Source organism: Limulus polyphemus, unplaced genomic scaffold, assembly GCF_000517525.1.
Source record: "Limulus polyphemus unplaced genomic scaffold, Limulus_polyphemus-2.1.2 Scaffold165, whole genome shotgun sequence".
Classification (NCBI taxonomy): Eukaryota; Metazoa; Arthropoda; class Merostomata; order Xiphosura; family Limulidae; genus Limulus; species Limulus polyphemus.
Window position 1 is genome coordinate 92,410 of NW_013665775.1, and position 11,236 is coordinate 103,645.

Consider the following 11,236-nt stretch of genomic DNA (forward strand, 5'->3'; position numbering starts at 1 on the left):
TATATATATATATATATATATATATATATATATATATATATACACATCAGATTAATTTTAGAATGACAACGAAGCAATTAAAACTTTCACTCAGTAATATACGTGGTAGATTGAAGTTATATATTCTATACTTAATGGTACTTTGTCTGTTAAATTGACTACACACACACAACGAGATTTTTTCTTTCTTTTGAGTAAAGACTTGGGAAAATATCTTAAATAATTCTTATGTTGACGTAATTGTTCATCAAGATATTTTGAGATACTTCAAGACTAATAAATGCCAAATTTGTTATATGTGTTTCATTTCTTTTTTGCTATATCTTTTTTATTATGTGTAATAAATATATATTGGTCAGAAACTCAATGTAATTTTTTTAACTGTGTAAATAAGCAAACTTATGTTCGTGGAATCACTGAAAAAAACGATGTTATGATATTGCAACTTTATTGTTAATATTAATAGTCCAACTTTTTACCGCTGTGTGTCTCTTGCATTTAAATTAGATCTGCATCCACCTGATAGGTCCAAAACCGTAACAGTTCGCAATATGCATGCATTTGTGAAGGTATAAAAGTAATAAAATAATGATAATTATTTTGTCTTATTATTTTTTATTATTAAATGAAATTTCAACCCTGAAACCTGTGGTGTAAATGTTTACCTGATAAATACCAAAAAATGTATATAGCTTCAAAAAATTCAAAGACATAATATTTTATTTTCAGCTGAAAACAGTTAAGATAACTAATATTACTTCTGACTAGTTTCTCCACTGACTTATGTCTAAAGGAAAGCTGTTAAAGCTTGATTTATGTAACTATACACACACACTCAAACAATATCAACTAATGCCTTGTGACACTTGTGTGAACTACAAGTTCTAACAGATAATTTACAGTGTTTAATTTCCAAAATATTTAACCTTTCTCTTTCTGCTAATTGCAAAGTTAGTGTTCTAAGATATATATAATCAGTTACTTGCGTATCATATAGATAAATGATCAGTTACTCGCCTTGCATAAAAAATATCTAAATAGTTATTTGTCGGTATATAAATATCTAGAACGCCAAAAGTTAAAAAATTTCTTTTCTCTTCATTAGATGCCTTGGTCTATGAGGCAACCGAGGTGCCACCTGGCATAAAACATATGTTGCTTATACTATACGTAAGTAAGATTTATTCTTATGTTGTTGTTTTTTAAACATAAGATAATATTAAGCAAACTATAGTAGACTATGTTATTATAAAGCATACCTAAGTGTTATAAAAAAGAAACTCTATTATGATTGATGGATTCAAGATAATCAATATTCATGAGCTAAGGAAATATATTTTGTAGTGTTTGTATGTATTCTTGATTTACGAAACTAACATAACTATATCAAACTTAAGAAACCAGAAATTAACTACAACGTAATTATATAAAGACAGTTTTTCAACCAATGCACAAGCTTCAGTTATTCGTAATCATAATTTCTTTTTTCAGTTGTAGATGTTTAGTTTTATAACAAATAGTTTCGTCCCATTGACTTCCTTGAAGACTCACTTTTCACTGTAAATTTGTGCTATAAGTGTTATGGGACATTTTATATACTAAGTAGGTTAACTAATAAGAACAAAAAAAGTTTTAAATCTTCTTGTATTTAAATGAAAACCTAACGTATTTTCACATTAACAATAAATCAATGTATCTAACGCTGTATCGTTTTTTGAGATACCAAACTGTAAAATCACTGATACTAAAGCGGCATCTGTCGACATACACTTGAAATATGAGTTAGTGCTGTACAAATGAGCTAAAGATCTCAACAGGTTTTATTTGTAATTCAAACACGTTATCTTTGATCTCCAGTTTTTATTAATAATTCTTCTGATGCTCTTAAAACAAAAGCATTTGGATCTTTTTCCGTATATTATTACAACAGGTCTTTAGGTATTTTAATGATTTTCTAATGTATTACAAATTAAACATTTGGTTGTTTCAGTTCCATTAACAACTATCCACTTCATATGTGACTCTAAAGGTTCTATATAATAAGTAGTTAAAAATGGTAACTGAAAGTTAAATTATCTTAATTAATCAAACTTGTTCGAAATAATAACTAATATATGACTGTATTTCTTTCACTAAATATAAAATAATACTCTACTACAAATGTTTTAAAGTTAATTGGAAATACCAGATAAATATATATTGTTACTAGATTCACCAAGGTTTCTACTAATGTTCACTATAGCAAAATTCAACTATTAGACTGTAATACCCATCAATGATTAGACTGAACGATAACAATACTCGGTTAAATTAAATAATATATTTAATGCAATGTTCCTGGTGATGATAAAAATAATTCTTACTTCAAAAATGGTAGTCTTCATGGAACATTTTTAAATGCATGATTTTTATTAAATAATATCGTTATCAAATCAACGACTTGACTTGTAAGAAATTCTTGAAGAAAGATAGCTTACATGATTACTTTATTCATTTTATAAAGAACGTGAATGACTCCTTTCCTCCAAACAAGAATAAGCTGAGGCTCGAGCTCCTGTTGGCCAGAGTAATAGTACCTTTCCTAGGATTTAAGGGTTTGTACTATGGAACACGTGAGCCACTGATAGAGTCATCTGAACCAGAGCTGTTAGCGAGAAGAAGGTCTAGTGGTAAGGTTTTAGTTTTGTTTGTCTCTCTCTTCTACGTTTAGGATAATTTGGAATTACTTTGAATTCTGATACTTTCGTATTTTATCGTTATTTCTCTCTTCTTTTTCTTTAGATGGTAGCCGTCGATTGTCACGTCCGCTCAGTATTCAGCCTCATCAAGTTGACACTCTTAACGAAATGTTCCTAAATGTTCTCAGAAAACAGCATGAATGAGTCTTTTGCCACCAAAAGCAGCATTCAAAATGACAGGGAAATTTGGTAGAAACATTCAGGTCATTGAGTGTTCGGGAATATCCAGTAAGTGTGCGACAAAGTCAACTTCAAATTTTTTTGCCATAGGGTACAGTTTAATCTACCGTACTTCTACAACCATTGGTAGATTTCGACTTTAACGTCGTGTGACACGCTGATACAACCTGATCTCAAGTATTGTCTCAAAGATAATTTGCTTCAGTCCAACTTCCATGTTTTTTTACCCACATTAATAGGCTACAACTTTAACGTTGTGTGCCACGCTAATATTAACTGGTTTCACGTTCCTTCATAATTTGGTTCAGTCCAACTTCCATGTTTTTACCCTCATTCGTAGGGCACAAGTTTAACGTTGTGTGCAACGCTGACACAACCTGATCTCAAGTTTCTTGATAATTTGGTTCAGTTCCACTTCCATGTTTTTACCCTCATTCGTAGGGCACAACTTTAATGTTGTATTCTACGCTGATACAACCTGATCTCAAGTTCCTTGAAAAATTGGGTACAGTTCAACTTCCATGTTTTTACCCTCATTGGTAGGTTACAACTTTAATGTTGTGTGCTATGCTGACACAACCTTGACTCAACGAGTTCATTGCTACTAAACTTAAATATTAACGCTTCATACTACTTTAGCACGATTGCGAGTTAACTTTCCTTGTTACTTTCATACCTTTTATTATCATCTTTATTTGTTATTTGGACACTCTTCAAAATGAACATTCATACTTCTTTAGTAGATTTCAGCATGAATGTTCGTGTCTAGTGTTTTGTTGCTCCTCAGTTTTACTTGCCTCATTGGTACAATTCAACATTAACATCTCTTGTTGTTTTGATGCAATTCAATATCAATATTATGTATTTATTTAATACAATTCAAGATTGGAGTTGCTTATAAGTTTGGTGGAATTTAAGATATTTTTTTACCTCTTCAGTACAATTCAAAGTGAACATTCCTTGCTAATTTGAAACAGTTCATCATAAACGTCTCTTACTTTGGTGCAATTCAACATCAAAGAACCAATTTTCAGTGACATAGTCAAATTTTAATGCTTTTCAAAACGTATGTAAAGCTTCTTTTTTGATTCTATGCCAGATAGATGCTAGAGGACATCGATATTGTTATGGTATTTTTATAAAAAATTAATATCGAGCTTCGTTACAACATTGAATTAACCTATAGGTTTCAAGAAGCAACTAAAATATCTCCATCTGTTAGAAGGAAACACTAGTTGATGCATTAAGAGATAGAAAAACTTGAATGATGGCAAATTATCCATTTCTTGGTTTATTTTGACTTTTAGTATGTATTTTCCCAGAGTACACAGCTATTTGTAAAATAATGTTTGGAATTCGTTAATGAAATTTTAACAACTGAGTGACGTCTACCTTTACGTTTTTGTTTTCAAAGGAATTGAATATTTCTTTGCATAAGTACATGTATTTCAGTTTTAGTCTAGAAAGCGATATACATAAAGATTAATGTGTATATATTTTCAATATTGGGAGAAAAGAGTGGTACAAAGCAATGGGAATAAATTTTCAGTACTATATATATATATATGTATATACACGCATCTACGAATTTTCTGTTGTATATCAATGAATTTATATAGATGTATTATTCTTTGTTTTACTTTTTTTTGTACAATAATGATTTTACATCTAAATTTCTGTTTAAGTGTTATTTAAAGATTATACCAATAAATCAAAACTATAAAATGTATTTTCCTAAATATCAGTAAAAAATCACCATAAAAATGCTCTAATTTGAAAGAAGTGTCTTACTTATTTTGCCTTATACTGAACAGTTTGGGTCCGTGAAAGAACAGGTGGTAATGATTAACGAAAGGCAACGTAAGTTGCTTATTAGTTGAAGAACATTTGGGTATTGATGGTTTATTTGGGCTTATTGGCGCAAAGCAACGCGGCTGTCTGTGCTCATTTGGGGTATCGACGAAACATCAGACGTAAGGTTTCTGTATCCTATAGTATCTGTTGCATCATTTCACAACTCACGAGAACATGTGTACATTTAAAGGTTGAAAATTAATAAGTTTAACTTGAACTATGAGTATGACGTTACTCGTAGTTATTAAAAATACTATTTATGGCTTAGAACAAGTAAAACTAAACGATTTAAAATTGATGTTGAATATCATATATATATATATATAATCAAAATATTGTAAATACATTGCCAATTAATAGGCACACTTAACGTATTGTTATATAGACATAAAATTAACGTCAGAACTAATTTTTTTTATAAATTTATTAAATTGTATATATTATGATACAGACGAAAAGCCTTAAAATTTTACGAACTAAATTTTCTGTTTCAAGACATTTTTGTACATATAGAACAACTATTTTGTTTCTGATAATCTAAAATGTAATAGATTTGTATGAAAATCACTAAAGAAAAATGTATTAGTAAAAAAGTTTTGACTATATTTTCACAAAGAAGTGAAGCTCACATATCAAAATATGTTGGTCTTTATATGGAGTGTATTCGTATTATTATATTACACAGTTTTGAAATACTTGCTAAGTTCAAAACATTATACTGACTTTTGAAAACACTACTGCTTTATATGATCTGAAATAAAAGGTGTTAAAAATAAATAATGTTGTACTGTTAATTCTTACCTAAAAATATGATTTGTAAATAACTTAAATAAAATTGATAATAATTACAATTCACTTGTGTAATCTAATTCACATCCTAACGGTTGTTTTTTTATTGTGAAAATTGATGATATATATATATATATACATCGCTTAGACCAATATCCTGTTTGTCGTATCTCCGATGAGCCCTGGCATTGAGCGAAAGGCTTCGTCGGCACTGGATACGGCAAACATATTTTGGTTGAGATATTATAGCATTCTTTTCTCTGTTTTCACTATTGCGGTCTTATAGTAATAATAATTATGCACTAAGTTCCAAAATACATTTTTTGTATGCATTATCAAAAAATGTATAAGTCAGTATTTTGTATTATGTGATTATAGTACATAGAGGGTATAATTTACAATATGCTAGACACAAATCTTAGAATCAGTACTTTATGGCCTCGAGGCTTAACCTAACATAATTTGAACCTACTGATTTCGAAAGTTATTGTTACCAAGCTACGTTTGGACGCGTAGATCCTTAAGCTTGTAAATAAATACTAGCATTCATCATAAATATTTGTGTGCAAGAACTTGTCAGCAAAATCAAATCGTATGGCGTAATTCCTTTTCAGCCTTTTAACTAAGAACATATGAGCTATGTGCTCATTATCATAACGAAGAAGCAGATAAAGGAATGATTTTACACTGTGTCCAGAGTGATATCGACATCATGGTTGTTCCAACTAGGCACATTGGTGGGCTTAGTCGAACTGTTGACTCGTAGATTTGGATAAAGTTAGTATATCAAAGGAACCCAAGTACTTTCCTAGTGTTGCCATTTGGAAGAAACTACAATATGTCCTCACTGTTTTAAAATCTTTCATCTCATTTCACGTTCTGACTGATTGTGGTACAACTTTTTTTTTATTGCTGGACACAGCAAGAAGACCGTATTTAAAGTTTCTCAGTGACACTATCAGCTTCTGGCACACCTGAACAAGATGACCTAAGCTCAGAAAAGATGAAATGTGCACTGTCCAAAGTCAACACTTCCTCCTCCACGTACACTGAGGCGGAAACAGGAGAACGGAGGACTGTCACAGTTAATGTTGTTGTCACCAGTACTTGCATTCTGCATGGAAGCTCGACTCTGAGGCCAAATAACAAGGTGCTTAAGTCAGCGATGCAGGTACGGGACAGTAAGACTGGAACAAGAACTGTGTCAATGTACCCAACCCTTAGTGCTTAAGGACAGTATTATCGAATACGAAGATCATGTCATGATCACTGACCTAATAAAATGTTGATTCAACCTGATATATACCAACATTTGCCAGAAAATTGTAATAAACCATAATAATGTGCAAGAATCTGTCAGCAAAATCAAATTATTTGGCATAATTCTTTTCAGTCTATATAGAACAATCAGCTATGTGCCCATAAGGAAGAAGCAAACAAAAAAATAATTTTACACTGTGTCCACAAATATGATAACATATAGAAATAAAGTGACAAGAACCTAGGATCACTTAATTACATAATTAAAATTTTTACTTAATGTTTAATCATCCATATATTTCCATTTGTTCCAAAAACAGGTGTTTTTAGATTAGGTGTTGTATTTCTGATAGTTTATTCAGTATGTATACTTTTGTTTCAACGTGCTTATGCTCAACTTATGAGAATCATGTAAGCATGCCCTTTTGTGGTTGTACAACGCATTAAAACACTTTCTAGTACCTTTTGGAAGTAAGAAACAGAAATATATTAGATTTATATAAAAAAACAGGTTGTGAATGTGATATCGGTTTTATTAGGTCCTTCAACCCAATAAGTTCATTCTGAATTATGTTAATCCTAAACGAAAAAGAAATAAGGAGCTTAATAGAGCTTAGAAACAACCATATTTGGATTCAGCACACCTAAATTATTTCAAAGGGATTTGTTACTAACTTTCAATAAAAAAAATGCCTTTTAAAGTTCAATTTTCTGAAAACCCAATTTGTCAACAATATTTTAGTCCACACTTTTCTCACTAGTGAACAAAATAAATCATAATTAAGATATCTTCAGACACCATCATTGAGTGTGTTAATAAAATCAACAGTTGAGTAAAATACAAATTAAGGAATTTGTATTGTTGTTTTCTTATTATTTTTGTTATTTCAAAACGAATCGTCAGGTAATTTATACGAGAAAAGAAAAGAATCTTAAATGGTGTATTTAAATGTTTTACACTCACAAAAAAGAAACCTATCATTCTATAGGTATTTGAAGAACTTGTAGCATTTCACCCCAGTGGCACAGCGGTATGTCTGCGGACTTACAACGCTAGAATCCGGGTTTCGATACCCGTAGTGGGCAGAGCACAGATAGCCCACTGTGTAGCTTTGTGCTTAATTACAAACAAACAAAACACTGGGTAGCTGTAGTACATAATTGGATAGAGTTGTTTAAACATTTTTAACAGCAAGTAAAAGCTTGGAATGGTGTATTCTTTCATTGGGGGTGTGTCTGTGAGCCAGACCATTTCAATTTTCGATACCTCACTACTATAAAGGTTTGGTAGTATCTACGGTCACTGATGAGGATGACCAGGTGGTTAGAGCACTGCACTCGCAATCTGCGGGTCGCGGGTTCGAATCCCAGTTATACCAAACATGCTCGCTCTTTCAGCCGTGGGGGCGATATAATATAAGGTTGGTAAAATAATAACCCAATAGTTGACTATCTGCCTTCCCTCTAGTCTTACACTGCTAAATTAGGGACGGCTAGCGCAGATGACTTTGAGCGAAATTCGAAACAAACAAACTCTATTCAAAAATAATTTTAAGCTCGATTTGTTTTTAAAAATTTTCATTAAAATTGTGAAAAATCATCATTACATATTAAAAATTTGAGATTTTTTGCTGTTGTTGAAACTCAGTCTGTTCCACAATATATTATCTATGTAGTTTCTGCATCTTTCACCTTGTCAACATTCTTAACTTAATGGTCTCATGATATGGCGGTTATCCATAAAATTAAAAATGATTATGTCGAATAACACAATATTATTGAAACAATACTTAAACGAAATAAGTTGTAAAATATGGATAATATACAGGAATAACATCCTGTAACTTTATCTGGTATATGTATGTAATATAAAGAAAATGGAAACAATTAATTCTATAAAAACAATATTAATAAGCAAATAAATAACGGGAAGGTAGTTGTAATACAGACAAATATTTTGAATATATTGAGAATGTTAAAATTAGTCTGAAATCTAGAAATAGTATTAGTAATAGCCTTGTTATGATAACATATATAAATAGGTTTATTATATCACGAGTAGGTGCAGTGACGAACTCCTAGAATGACTTAAACGAGATTGAAAATGGTTTTGAAATAATCTATATTCTAATGCAAATGTTTAGATATTACTACATAATCTACATAAAAAATACGTAATCTAGTCGTCATAAAATTCAGAAATAATCTTTAATGTAGTGATCATATTTTAAACTAACTTGTCAAGTAGAAAAACAAACTGAGAACATATCCTGAATTTTGTTTGTTTGTTGTTAACTACAAAGTTACTCAATGAGCTATCTGTATTTTTAGTTTAATATAAACAGTGTTATATTTGTATTTAAAACTGGAAATATAGTGCTCAAACGTTAAGATATTTTATACGCTGAGAAGCGAGATATCTTTTCAGGCATAACATATATGGTAAAATAGCCCATAATCTCTCTAGTTTCTCAATGTCACATAATTGAAGACATATTGTGCACGTTTTGTTACTGCTAACATACTTATATTTTCTCTCTTTGTATTTATACTTGCTAAGTTCCCTCACAGAGCATAGTAAGTGGACCTTATGACATTTTCAAGGAGTTTGAGATACTTTTAGCATTAATTAGGTATATAATTTTCAGAATAGATTAACAATGCGATATTTTTAGTTGTCTTTATTACAACCTTATATCTTTTTTTTTCTCTTTTTTTTTCTGGGCTCTGAGTTGCCATGAAGCAAAAATATACAAACAGCGATCTTATAAAAAAAGGTCCATTCTAGTTTAATCTAGTTTTTAAAAGTAGAAAAAATAAAAAGATAACATCTGTTATTAGATTATAAAACCTTTTTTATTTTGCATTATAAATTTGTTCAATGAAATAATATATATGTTAAAGACTTTTAGAGATAAACCACCTTTAAAGTTTTCAGTTTTAGCTTTTACATTCTTAACGACGTTACGAGTAAACGTAGATGATCTCGTCACCCCGTGGTAGCACATTTTGGAATTATCCGCTGTCTGGCGCTACTTTTTGGAACTATGATGTAACGCAGGGGTCACCAAACTTTTTTCACAGTGGGCCAGATAACTGAGAGAATGATGAGCGCGGGCCGCATAACCATTTTGTTCAATACAATACAGTGAATACACAAAAAATTAAGACAACAAACATGTTTATTTTCCAAAAGTTATCAAAGAAGGCGACGTCAGCAATAAGATAGTTATATCACACCCAGTGCGCACATATCCGAATCTCACAAACTAAGCAGCAAAAAAGGTTTGTGAGATTTGTGAAACTGGCGTTTAGCTTTTGAGATATCATCAATATTTGATTTGGAATTGCTGCATCCAACCAAGAGAATTGCTTTCAAATGTTCATCAGTCAACCTCGTTCGATGTGCTGACTTCACGTACTTCATTTTTGAAAATGTTTGCTCACAGACATAGGTTGTTCCAAACACTGATGCCATACCAGAGGCAAATTTCTTCAACTTTGAAAACTCATCATCAGGTAAGCAGCGATAAAACTGAACAAGTTTTCCTTCTCTGTGCTTCTCTTTCAACAAGTCATTTGCTTGCAAATCAATGAGCTCCAACTATAGTTCGACTGGCACGTCATCAAGGTTACAATCAAACGGATTCTGGAACAGAAGGACATCACTCTCAATTCTTTCAAGATCTGAAAATCTCTCCAAAAAAATGCTCATTTAAGTCATTAATAATTTTCTTCGGAAACTCGAGGTTGACATCTTCTGCGATTCCAGCGCGAAACTCTTTGAAACACTGAAAATGAGAGAAGTTTCCTCTTTCCAGTTGTGCTTCAAACAATAATAGCTTTCTCCGAAATCCTTTGATGATTCTGTAGAGATCACAGATAAGGTTATCCTTTTCCTGAAGTTTCAAATTCAATTCATTCATGTGGGTTGTGATGTCAACCAAAATTGACAATTTTGACAGCCAGGTAGGATCTGACAGAAGTGGATTAGCTCTATCCTTTTCGGTGAGAAAATTATCTATTTCTCTTCGGAGCTTATAAAAACGAAACAGGACTTCGCCGCAGCTGAGCCACCTCACTGCTGTGTGATAAGGCAAGTAACAGAATTCAGAATCAATTTCTTCAAGAAAAGCCTGGAACTGGTGGTGATTAAGTGCATGACCCCGAATGAAGTTCACCGCAGAAACGACTGGTTTCAGTACGCAAGAAATATCTGAGTCTTTCCCACAGAGTGCTTGCTGATGTATAATGCAGTGTATAAACAGAGCGCCCGGGAGTTGAGGATCTTCCAACTTAGTTCGTATCTGCCCCACCAGACCCTTCCTCACTCTAGCGATGTTTTTTGCTCCATCAACTGCAACACATCGAAGTTGATTCCACTGAAGGTTATAGCCTTGCAAAGTTTTCTGCAC

The 11,236-nt window shown here is 31.7% G+C and overlaps 1 protein-coding gene across 1 annotated transcript in view; it reads left to right on the top strand.

Moving 5' to 3' along the window:
* LOC106477387 (proline-rich protein 5-like) overlaps positions 1-5,549 on the top strand; it is a 25,209-nt gene extending 19,660 nt beyond the window's left edge. The window contains exons 7-9 of the mRNA XM_013937967.2: positions 1,106-1,170; positions 2,504-2,669; positions 2,782-5,549. The gene's annotated coding sequence lies outside the window, so the exon portion shown is untranslated. The remainder of the gene's footprint in view (positions 1-1,105; positions 1,171-2,503; positions 2,670-2,781) is intronic.
* Positions 5,550-11,236: the final 5,687 nt, after the last annotated feature.